Here is a 13,604-nt window from a genome sequence, read left to right as displayed (position 1 = left end):
CTTCATCAAGGCCTTTTTGTGTGCATCAGAGCTTTGTAGAAGAGCTAGGATGGAGATCTGTGCTGGTGTTTTGTTCAACTGCTCAACGACCGAATAATCCTTAGCTTGTATTTTCCTCCAAAGATCATCGGGACCAGTTTCAGTAGTTCGTCCTGAGGCTTGCTTACTGGACTCAGCTAGGTGCTCTGCAGTGTAAACCCTGCCTGTTCTGGTCATACCCTACGCAACAATTGCTTCTCCCATCTTGGTCTTTCCTTTCCTCCTTGCTTCAGCTATGTAATCCCATGGTATGGTATTTGAGTGGAATGGTGTTATGTTTGACATTGCTACAGGGATGGGTACCCTCGGTGGTAACACAGCAACTTCAAAGAGTACAGGTGCCTTTGGAGCCCCAAACTCAACCTCAATTGGCCCGACCACCTTTGTAGAAGAAGATGCTTCAAATTCGAGAGGCATAGACATATTTACTTCATCGCCCCTAGAGGGCTGGTTCTGCACAATAATCGGGTTAAGTGTGACTGCTGGTTTCTTTGGCTCATCATCCTCAGCAATCAGTCCTATCAATCCCTCGAGGTCCCAGTCATCTTCGATCTCGATCATGTGAATGTCCCCACCTCTATGATCAGGCAGAGGGTTGTTGCGGACATTAGGAGCAGGCTCCTTTCCTACGATAACCTTACTGTCGATCAGAGTTTGAATCTTGTCTTTCAACGAGCGGCATTCGTCAATGGTGTGACCTTTCATGCCGGAGTGGTACATACAGGTCTTATTAGGGTTGACCCATTGGGAAGGATTTTTGGGAGTTATGGCAGGGATAGGGGAGACATAACCAGCAGCTTTAAGTTTCTCATACAGCTGGTCAATTGGCTCAGCGATGGCTGTATATTGTCTGGGAGGTCTGCGGTCAAAATTTGGTTTGGGTCTAGGGAAATTTTGGCGAGTGGGAGGTGATTGGTAGTGAGAGGGTTGGGCATTATAAGCTTGGTAAACAGGTGCAGGTTGAGAGTATCTGGGTGAAGTGGGTTGATATGTGGGAGGTGGAGATGATTGGTAAACGGGTGGTGGATTTTGGTAAGAGGGTATGGGTGCTTGGTAATTCGGGATAGGTTGATATGTAAGTGGAGGTGACGGGTAAGTGTGGTATTTTAGTGGTGATTTGGCTCCCTGTGTGACCATCACGGCATTGACATCCTTCTTCTTGGACATGCCACCAGACTGTAAAGCCTTGTTGGTTGCATGTAAAGCTTCAAGATTAGTAACCATACCATTCTTAATGCCTTCCTCAATTCTTTCTCCCAGCTTGATGATATTGGATAATTTCTGGCCCTCGATCAACATCAACCTCTCATAATATTGTGGGTCCTGAGCCCAGACAAGGAATCTGTTCATTTATTCCTCTTCTAAGGCCGGCCTGACCTTAACAGCCTCTAATCTCCAACGAGTAGCATACTCGCGGAATGTCTCGGTAGGCTTCTTCTTCAGATTCTGGATGTAGAATACATCCGGTGCATTCTCTGTATTGAATCAGAACCTATCTATGAAATCCGATGCCATACCTACCCAGCTTGTTCATTTTTTGGGGTCCTGACTGATGTACCAGGATAAAGCATCCCCCTTCAGGCTTCTCATGAAGAGTTTCATACGGATTTTCTCATTCCTTCCGACTCAGACCAGCTTATCACAATATGTCCTCAAATGGACTCTGGGATCTCCTGTGCCATCGAATATTTCGAACTTGGGAGGTTTGTATCCCTCCGGAAGTTCAACATCTGGCTGAATGCAGAGGCCTCATAATTCAGCCCCTCTATGCCTTTGTTTCCTTCCATGCCCTGGACTCGGCTGGTCAATTTCTTGAGTTCTGCTGCCAAGTTTCTGATAAGAGAGTCTGTGTCATCAGACTCAGGTGCACTTGAGATTGGTTGAGTGTAGTGGGGTATGGTATCTACGTATATGGGAGTGTTGTGGGGGTGGTCGTTTGTGGTATTCAGTGGTTCAGGAATGGGTAATGGAGTGTGGTATGTGTTGCAATGTTGAATATGAGTGGGTTGCATCTGTGGTTATGGGGTGTTCTGTGGAGGTGCGGGATTTTGAGCATTTGAAAAGTTGACATCAGGAGCGGTGAGAGTGAATGATAAATTTGCCAAGTTCCGAACTTGATCCAGTTCTTCTTGGAACTTCAACAGTTTCTGCTCAAGTTGGGCAACAGTTTCCTTAGCAACCGGGGTACCCTGAGGAATCTCAATTCTTTCAATTTCCTTTCTGGCGCTTGAATCTCCCATTCTACCTTTGTTCTTGTTCCGGATAGGACTCGGAGGAGGAGGAGGTGGAGGGCCCTTGGATCTCGTACTGTATGATGATGGTGCCAGAATGCACGAACTAACCTTTGGGGAGGGGAATAAAAATAAAGAAAAACAAAAAAAGGTAACAAGTTAGTGCGGGTTATGAGAAGAAAATGTTGCAATATTTAAAGACATTGTGCAAGAATATAAATCGTGTCCTAATTTGGGTACCTCGTTGTGCCCGAGGTAGGCCTAGCGACAAGTTAATTTGGAGAACTTATAATGCTAAATGCCTCATCTTATTGATAAAAATAAGACGAATTCACAGTGATGCTAAGAAAATAAAATGTCACTAGTGGCCATTGGCCTTATTACATCATTAAAAGCGAAATAAAAGACTCCTAACTACTTGGTCCCAGAAGGACCTTCTTCAGGTTGAATGTTCTCGTTGATCAAGTCCTCCAGCTCGTGTAGATTTTCCAGTAAAAATGCTATCGCCAGACGTTCTCCTTTGCCTTCCTCAGCATTTTGACAGTCGATGACTCTTTTCCTAACTTTCCCTTCCAATTCCAGCAATCTGTACTCCAGGTATTCTAGCTTCTCACTAGCCTTGGTGACTCTCTCTTTCCATTCGTTGATTTGGTTGCTCGATGGGAGATTTCTCCACCAAGTCTGCAAGAGTGAAGGTATGTTTACCATACCAAAGTCAGGAACTTTGTCATTCATTTTCTACAAAACAAAAGGGTTAAGACCTCACCCCCACCGGACTCAACTATTTAATACCAATAATCAGCATAAAAAGCATTTAGTTCTCCAAATAAATGCACAGAACATGTAGGTGTCCATTTGGGTTTCAGGGAAACCTGATGGACTTTGGACAAGGCTATCTTAATGAGTCATTATGCAGACAACATAACTGACTCGGCTAGGTTTGACCATAATGCATGTACAATTGAATAGAGTAAGGTTTCTATTGGGGTATTGGACAGGTACCCTTGAGCTGACAACTCAAGAGGGAAAGGCACAGAACTGTTGACTGCACCGCTGATCGACTGGTTTTGCCACAAATATGCCTTTGCCGAATTTAAAGGGTGATAATATTTGAAGAGCGCAACCACTCATTATAAGCGTTGCTATGGTATTTGTTTGGCACGAGTGGAATATGATGTTGAATATGCAGTTTACAAGAATGAAACAAATTGACATGTATTTCCACATTCATAAGATAAATGATTACAATAATTGCAGTAATTACAACAGTATTGAAATAAAGCAGTAAAGGAAAGCAATTAAAAGAAAGAAAAGACATGAAGAGCCAAGTCAGTTTCATAGTGAAAGAATAAAAGACAGTAAATAAAACAATTAATGAGATAGTAAAGTCACAAGCAACATGTAATGGTAAAAGCCTAAAGAACATCCCCAGCAGAGTCGCCATGCTGTCGACGCACCCTTTTTCTATGTGACCGTGGGGTCAGAAATCGGGTATACAACATTGGGAGGACAACTCTATTCTCTTTCGAGAATTGGGTTTAGAAGTTGAAGAGTCGCCACCTAATGATTATAGTGCATTAGGACACTTTAAGAAGGGTTTGAGATGAAGAGACCAGAGATTAGGGTAAGGGCTAGAAATTATCCCGAGGGAAGGTGTTAGGCACCCCTCAGGATCCACAAGTGTGGTTCCCGGCCATGCTACAATTGTGACTTTACAAGTAAACAGTCAAGGCTCAAATAAGGACTTGCATGCAACATTGCAATTAGGTTGAAACTTATGAAAGTAAGTAGAAAGAGAGCAAGGATTTGAAAAGTTTAAACAACTCTAAAGGAAGCGAATAAAGAAAAGGGGTCCTAGGTTTGTGATTAATATGGATCACATCAATGCAATATCCAACAATCACTCCTCAGAAGAGGGGTCACACGTGATATTAGCGCACCGGTCATCATATCCATATTCTATCCTTCCCACCCCATTAAGGTATTAAAGCGCGGATGGTCTCGTTACTTATTGCATGCTAGTACCCGTCCCAGTCCTATCAGTCCCGTAGGCATTTAGGACTACTAATCCTAAAGGGAAAGGGATTTGGGGCTTTTATGGTTTTAAAAGGATAAAATTCTAGAGCGGCAAACAAAACACATAAAGCAGGTAATGGAAACATATAACAGTTGAAAGGCTCAAATAAACCTCCTCAAGTCAGAAAAGCATAGAGTTTAGCATGTATTACATGTTTGATTAGGTCTGAATTAAACTTAGAAAAAAATGCGTGAGGCATACTTGATTTATTACATACTTCAGATAAGAAATCCGAATCAGACCTGCCTGCTGGTTGGAATTGTCAAAGACTGATGCACTTATGGCTTTTACCCTAAAGCTTGCCTAGGTGAAACCTATAGGCATGATATCTAATAATGCAAAGTATACTGATTTTAAGGAAAAGCTTTACTGATTTTAGGAAAAGGGGATCTGTAGATTTTAAGACGGGTTTTAGATTCGAAACGAGGCTGATTCAATTAACTGATCCTATAGGCATGGTTTCTAAGTGTCATTGATCTTAAACAGTTGCAAGAATCTATAGACATGATATCTAGGCGTTACTGATTTTAAACGTTTATAGAAGTGCAGAAGTCCTATAGGCCTGGTGTCTAAAATACTGATTGTTATTTAAACCTATATACACGTTTGCCTAATGCTAGATGCATATGCAGAATACAGAAAGTCCTATAGGCATGGTGTCTATATGAGAATGCAGAAAATCTTATGGACATGGTATCTATGTGAGAATGCAGAGTTTCAATGATTTATAAAATGCAGAACTTTAAAACATAGTAATTCCTATGGGCATGATCTCTAGATGAGATGCAGAATTTTATAAATGATAACCCCTATAGGAATGATATATACCCCTTGCATGCATAAAAGTAAACCCCCCTTGCCTTTTTACTAAATCCCCATGAGTTTAATACAAATTATTACAAACCAGTGAATCAGACTGAAATTAAAAGTACATCAGAAACTAACAGCTGCATCCGAGGAACCTAATTCAGACTTAATGTCTAACAATTGGGGATGAACCACTTCCGAGATCAAGGTTTCCAAAGCCTTCTCTTATCTAGGGTGTCTCAGAGATCCAAGGAATTTCACAAATTCCAGGCAGTGCTTACACCCGAGATATTAATCAGAAAGAGTTATAGTGCAGTGTGGAAGAGCCAGCCCTCAGGTGTCCAAGTTCAGAGGGAGCTCAAGGATCCCAAAGCAAGGCTCACAAGAGGGGGGCGGAACTTAATGTTCTAAGAATGAGTGCAAGTGCAATAGAGGGGTTAGGGAGTGCCAAGGCAGGCTGGTGGTCATACCTAGTCATAAGGTAGATTGGCACACCCCTGACGAAGCCTGTTCAGCCAACAAATATGAGCACAGACATGTTGAAGGTCAGGCTATGGTCCAAACAATGATTAGGACATTGTTAGACCATAGTCTTAAACTCAGAATACATATAAAGGGGAAGGGGAATGGGAATTGGAAAGAATTTAGGACTCAGGGAGTCCATCCCCATACACATGAGCAACAATGTCAAGTGTTGTCATGCTTTCTGGACCATAACTCAACATACAAAGGGAATTGGGGGTGGGAATTCGGGTGAGCACAGTGAAAAGAAGTAAATAAACTTGCAGAAATTACATCATCGAAACAGTAAGACAAACAGAGGAAAGGCTGAAGGATAAACATGTAGTGGAGAGGCAGAAACTAAACAAAGATAGACATACCAGTTGCAGAAAAAGTAAGCAAAGAGAAAAGCAGGATTTCTTTCAGCCAAACCACTATAAAGCTTCAAGCTTGTGAGATCAGAGAATTCGAATGTTTAAGAAATTCTAAGTATATTTGAGAGAAGTAGTGACTTGTTCTGTTAGAACTTCTTTTTGAAAGAGAAAAAGGTACGGGTATTTATAGATTTGAAAACGAGTATAAAACAAGGCAACGAATAAGGTTTCAACACAAACATGGAAATAATCATAGTCAAAATCAATTAATACAGCTTTTTCCCTTTAATCAAGGGATTACTGCTCAACGGATACTAACATGATTAATATAAGGAAAGAAGATCAATTTGTAATCAGAATGATTGTTACCATAAAAGGAGCAGTAAAACTATATAATAAGGGATTAAGTCTAAATACAGGAGTGTACTTATTTTGGAAAGGATCTGGTAAGGCCAAACAAAGAGAGAGAACCAATTAACCCTTAACGGGCGAGTAAAAATCAGAATTTCACAAGGAAAAGTTTTGAAAAATCAATCACGAGTTTGAAAATCAATCGCAGAAGGGACTCAGTATATAAACGAAGTACATTAGTAATAGACATGTGAGGCCAAGCTATGGCAAGAAGAAACAGCATACAGTAATAGCATGATAGTCACTTAGGTCAAACTTCATTAGCTTAGTAATAGAGAAAATATCAGAAGCATGCAAAAGTTAGGTGAAAATCTTTCTGAAAACATAGTTGAGTTTGACAAATAGCAAGAGCTTAGAACAAAGGAATCACATAAAGAAGAAGAGATGCTGCAGTAAAGGAACCAGACGGAGCGATTTCAAACAGGCGAGTTGCATAAACAAACTCAAGACCTCGAACAGACCCCAAAGAACTAGGGTTTTCGAAATCAGTAGAATTTAGAGGCGATAAGCAAGTGAAACAAATAAACAGTCTCAGAATCTCAAGTAAAACCTCCAAAAATTAGGGTTTTCAACACCAATCAAACTTAGAGATGATAAGCAGATGAATCGAACAAAACATTAACAAACAGACTCAGAAAACCTAGTTTGAAATCATAAGGTTTTGAAAAGGAAATTTGGGAAAAATGCTTAAAACATTACATATAGCACAGATCAAGCACAGATCCAAACAAATAAATGAAAAGAACCTCGAATAGGCTAGGGTTTCTGAGAACCCTAGAAACGAGTAAGGCTTGGAAGAAACAAGATCACATTTGGAGCCGATAAGGTAAGAATCAGGCTTAGGAGGCTAAGACACACTGGACTAAGGCCGGAGATGGTTGAGAACCTTGAATCGACGAAGGTCTGAGCAAAGACCCTTGAAGTCTGGCCTCGAACCTTCAGGTATCAAGCATGTGAGAGTAGTAGGGGTTGAGTATAGGTCGTCCATGGTTAGAACAACCATGGATTCCGGTGGATTTGGGGTTGGAGGTGGCAGAGAGCGATTAGGGTTTCGAGAGAGCTCGAGAGCGTTTTAGAGACGAGAGGTTTCAAAGGCGGCGGACCAAACGAAATGAAGGGATTAGGGTGTAGTTGGAGGATTAAAAAAGGTAAGGGACAATCCTGGCCATTGATCCAAATGATCAACGACCTGGCTTGAAAGAAAGGTCGGGCAGGTTTTTCAATTGGGTCGGCGGCCAGGTTAAAAACGAAACTGGGTCAATTGAGGGCCAAAATTTAAATGTAAATAGGCTGTAATTGCAATGAAATGAGGCTAAATGTTAAATAGTCAGTTTTCCCTTTTATTTTATAAAAACTAGTAAAAAAGATTTTAAAAGCAAATTAAAAGTACTGAGCCAATTAAAAATATATAAATATTAGTTTAAAAATGTTGGGCCTAATTTTACAATCATAAAAGGCTATTAATCGTAAAGTAGGCTAAAATTCCAATTATATGCAATTTAGCTTTTAACATACCAAATAATTTTGTAAAAAATATACAAAAAAAATTATCTTAACTATATTTTGGTCTAAATATAGGAATGAAATAGATTATTCACCAAAATTGATGATTTTGGGAATAATTATGGGTTTTGCACTGCTAAAATAGACAATAAATTGATTTTAAAAATCTTTAAAAATTAGGAAAAAAATATCAAAACTCTTGGGCATACTTATGTATGCACATATATGCTATTGTGGAAGTATTTTGGGTACAAAAATACCTAGAAAAAAATTGGGTATCCACAGCAATTGCGATCAGGGGTTCGCAATTGCGAACCCTTTGAATTTCTGCTGCCTCCACATTTGCGACCTCTGGGGCCTTCGCAATTCTGGCCAAGGTTTCACATTTGCGAGGTTGGCCTTCCCAATCCTTCTTCGCATTTGCGACATCATTGTCGCATTTCCCAGGCCAACAGACTTCGCATTTGCGAAGCCTGATCTCGCAAATCAGAGGCCTATGCAAAACACCAGATGCACAGCTGAGTTTTCCTAAGTTCTAATCACTCTGTGGCCTATCTAAAACTCACCCGAGCCCTCGGGGATCCAAACCAAACATGCACGCAAGTCTAAAAATATCATACAGACCTGATCGTGCTATCAAATCATCAAAATAACATCAACAACTACGAATTTAACCTCAAATTCATGAAATTCATAAGATAGTTCAAAATTTCTATTTTCTCAACCTCGGGTCCGATTTATATCAAATAACCTCCGATTCTGACCTAATTTCACATGTTCGACTTAAATATTATTTTGAACCTATACCGGTCTCTGAAACCAAAATACAGGCCCGATACCATCAAGATCACGTACCATTTCATTTTCAAAAGTCCTTATATTTTTCAGCAAACAATTTTCTTTAAAAATTCTTTTCTCGGGTTAGGAACCTCGAAATTCGATTTCGGGCATACATACAAGTCCCATATTTTACTACGGACCCTACGGGACCATCAAATTACGGGTCCGGGTCCGTTTACCAAAAATATTAACCGAAGTCAACTTTAACCAATTTTAAAGGCCAAATTCAATATTTTTCTTAAATTTCACATAAAAGCTTTCCGGAAACGCGCCCGTACTGCGCATGCAAATCGAGGAGAAAAAAATGAGGTTTTCAAGGCCTCAGAACCCGGATTCGGATTCTAAAATACAAGATGACCCTTTGGGTCATCACATAATCTAACCATAATAAGCACACAAATCTAATAATACATGGCTTAATTATCTATGCACTACCATATTTATTTTCTTTTTAAAATTTGACACTGATAATATTTCACTTCAATAAAACTTAATGATAAAAATTAAGATCAAAATACCATAGGAATGTAATTACGTTTAATATAATTTTTAGCGTTATTGTTCATCTATTACGATTAATTTTTCTTTCGATCTTCTTATTCTATAGAAACTATGATGGATATAATATACTTTTAAGCCTATGTTTATCCCCAAAATTTATTTTTCACCACAGAAAATAAAGTATCCTCCTAAATATGTCTGAAAATAATTGCATGTGCACTTGTGTACTCCTATGACAATAAATAAAACATATAGCCAAATAATTTTAAATGTTGGATATATTTGATCCAAAATATTTTATTACATCAATATTATATATTGTGTTTTTAAGAAGAATATCAATATCGACAACAAGAGTTCTAATCATAACAAAAGCAGCAAGTATCATAAGGGAACAAACACAAATACTATCATATATAAAGAAGTATTAGGTAAGATACAATTACATTTTTTATTTATATATTATAAGTACATATATCAATCGTACGTTCAGGTGATGATATTTAATTATTTTAAATTTAAGTATTAAATATGTGTAATAACATTAAAAAACATCAACGGTTGCGTTCATATAGATAAATATTTTAAGTAAATTTAATTTTTGATTCCTTAATTTAAATAAATAATTGATTGAGAATCTACGAGAAAAGTATAAATGTCAATTTCTATAAGATAATTGACTAAATATCAACGTGCAAAACATGTTCATAGAAACTAGTACTATATTATAAGCATTAGGTGAAGTCAGTTTACTAAAATATCCTTTAAAAACTGAATTACCAAATAGCCCTCTACCTCAATTAAACTTATGTTGTGGAAATCAATAATTCACAATATTTAATTCATAAAAGAAAAAAATCTAACGGGTTGTCATACGTTCAGTCGTTATTGTACACATTTTAAAGACCCTGCAAATTTCAATTAATTCGTTGTATTTTTATGTTGGATTGAAGAAAACTTTTTAGAAAATTGTAGATGTACTCCGTGCAATATCATTTAAAAAGCAAACTTATTTAGATCGTGGAATAGACATATACTTCAATCTCATGCTTCAGCAAGTTCATCTCTCCTTTTGGGTCCTAACGAACATAGTATAAATTCATCATATCGTATCATATATATCATAACGAATACACACACACACACACATATATATATATTTGTTTACCGTGAAAATGGTAACAACAATTAAATTTGTAAATGGAATTCTAAAAATACATGATCTATTTTTATGCTAGTTGTTAGAGCAGTTGATGCTAAGAGTATGGAGTTTAATGAAGAGATACAAGATAAAACGGGGCAGTAATAAAACCCAGGGGCTTGCCGCCCGAGCCTCGGGTTGGTCGATGAAGAAGCCTCGGGGCCGATATCTAGCTCGATCTCGAGCTATCGGGGGCAGTCGGGAATGAGATAACAGTTAAGATATGATTAAACAAGGCTCTTTATGGCCGATATCAAGCAATAAATGAAGAACGAGTATGAAACTAATAACGGTAAGAGTAGCCTCGAGCTAGTTAGGACGAGCAAGTTGGAGAGAAGAAAGAGAGAGAGATATTATTGATCTTGTGGAGGAATAGTTGGAGCAACATCAGCCCTTTACAAAGTGGCATGGATTCCCTTTATATAGGAGAGGGAATACAATATAGTAGAGAGTGCATTAAATGTAAAGATACGGAGATTGGACGGCTAGGCACGATGCTAGACCCTGCTGATGCTGGCTGCTTGCCTCGGAAATTCCCTACCCTCGGAACCTTTGTTGGGTCGCGGGCGAACCTCGGGGGAGGGGCTCGGTTGTAGTCCTGCAGCCTCGAGATACTGATATGACTCCCCGAATGCACCTTAGTGGCGAGAAATAGACTCCTCCAATTTCACTGTATACAGATAGTCTTCGCGTTTCCTAGAATGAAGTAATAGGAAATGATTTTGAACCATGGTATCGATGTCATCATTGCCGTGATGTCAATCGTTTAAGAGCATTAAATGCCATGTTCCAGAGAACTGTGCAAGGGCCACCGTCAGATGCAGTAATCAAGAAACCCATGAACTGCCATTGGCTCGTCCCTTCCGCTTCCCCATCGGTTCCTATAAATGCATCGGTTGCTTGACACTTTCCACTTTCACCCCACTTCCAAGCTCACGTGTCAGAATTTTAGTATTTGACACCCCTTCATCTTTTCATAGAAGAATTTTTACCATTGACATGGCTAAGACCTCTAGGACGATTCCCCGATGGAACGACGCTGCATTATCATCCCGATCGCCTAAGGAAGAAACCAGAGCGATTCCCTCCTTGGAACAATATACCCCACCTGATCTCGATGTGTCAGAGGATTTTAATGTCGATGCCACTTTATCTACACTGGGCCTATGCGAGCATGTGTCCCGATACGTTAGCATCGTGACCGATATTAGCAAGGTGAGGAAGGACTGCCGATGGAGCGAGGCAGTGGAGGTGGAGATTCCCCGTCCCGACGATAATATAACTGACTTTAAGGATGGCTTCCTTCACGTGTACACCTACCCATTCACCCTGGGACCTGATTAATCTATCGAGGCCACTCCCCTGGAGATAGACCCAGTTATCCTTGATTTCTGCAACCGATATCAAGTGACGCTTGGTCAGATCTACCCTTCTATTTGGAGGATAGTGTTGATGCTTCGTTATTTCACCGAAGGGGTTGAGGGTGAGATTTTTACCCTCAATTATCTGATCAGGATGTACAGCCCTCGATTGTATCGAGGTTTAATCAGGCTCCGCCATCGGTCCAAAAAATCTTTTTTCACGAGCATAGACGAGGGAAAGGATCGATGATGGATGAACAGGTTTATCCGAGTAAGGACCTCTGATATCATCCCGGCCTAGAGGATTCCCTTTCCGAAGAGGTGGAATACCCGACGTAAGCAATTTTCCCCTTAGACGCTTTTCAACTATTCTTCCTTTTGAAATAATAATCTCTTTGTGCCGCCGCTTGGCACTCAGAGGTGGTCCCAGATTTGTCGGGATGGATCGGGCGGTTGAACGAGAAGTTCCTATATTGCTTTCGGTATTGGACCGGCGTGGCTAAGAAGCGTTGGGTGTCTAAGAATCATGGTGAGGTTCCTTTACCACCCATGCTTTGTATTTTGTGTTTCTTTCTGAGCCCTTAGCGAAAGCGTATTGCTGTTACTGCGCTGGTGCAGGTCTTGGCGAGAATATACAGATGACGCCACCCCCTGGTGGTGAAGCAGGGGCCTTGGATCCCGACACGAGCAAGAAAAGGAAAAGCAGGGCAGCTGTTGTCCATCCTGTGGCAAAGAAAACTAGGTCACTCGAGCATCGAGCCACTGTTGGGACTGCCGTTTCAACCTCAGAGTCGAATCCTGATACCAAAAGAGAGGATGATGATGGAAGCCCGCTAAAGAGGAGAACGAGGTCGAGTGCGAGAGACTTGCAAGCGCCTCGGTTGGAGGCTGCTGTGTCCAAAATGGCTGGCTCCGGTCGGGCTCGTGGGCCGGGGGTCCTTGAAGAGGATGTTGATGTAGCTTCGAATCATGCAGCCGGATTTGATGCAGCTTTCTCCAGGGGGACCGCTGGCGTTAATCCTGAGGGGTCGGGGTTCAGAGCCTTCCAGGAACGTGGGTTGCTACTTGGAGAAATTGGCGACCTGAACGACTTTATTTCGAGCTTTCAGGTCTCGTCAGGGGAACTGCGGGATGCCCACCGGATGATCGGCGCCACAGCGGGGACTCCTCTCAAAGGGAGAGACTTTATTGCCAACAACTTTGATGGTGTTATTGATAGAGCTGATCTTGATATTCCTGATGTCGTCAAAGCGGCGGAGAAGTTCTTGCAGCAGGTGATAGACATTTCTCGTGCATTTCTTTTGTCCTCAAGCATCATTCTTCGTCTTTCTAACTTTTCCGCTATGTCGCAATGTAAGGAGATGTACGATCATGCCATCCTCCGGCACCACGGGGAGATTTCTTATCATGAAAAGGAGCGTAAGAAAGTTACTTTGAAGCTACAGGGTTCAGAGGCTTGCTCTGCCCGGGGAGATAAAGAGCTGGGAGAACTTTGGGCCACCTTGGAAACGGTGCTCCGGGAGAACGCCAATCATTATTCTATTCAGGTACTTTGCCTTGCTCGTGCTCGACTTTTTATCCCGTATTCACATATATTCATTGGCTTACCCCTCTCACATAGGTCGAGCATAGTGGCTCGCAGATTAATCAATTGAATGCGAAGATCTCCGGGCTGAGGAAGCAAAATGAAATAGCGACCGGGGAGTTGGCGACATCCCGAGATCTTCTCAAGGATGCTCGCAGGGAGATTGTTGCTTT

Source organism: Nicotiana tabacum, chromosome 18 (genome assembly GCF_000715075.1).
Source record: "Nicotiana tabacum cultivar K326 chromosome 18, ASM71507v2, whole genome shotgun sequence".
Taxonomy (NCBI): Eukaryota; Viridiplantae; Streptophyta; class Magnoliopsida; order Solanales; family Solanaceae; genus Nicotiana; species Nicotiana tabacum.
The sequence above is the reverse complement of the archived record's forward strand: the minus strand, read 5'-3'. Positions refer to the sequence as shown.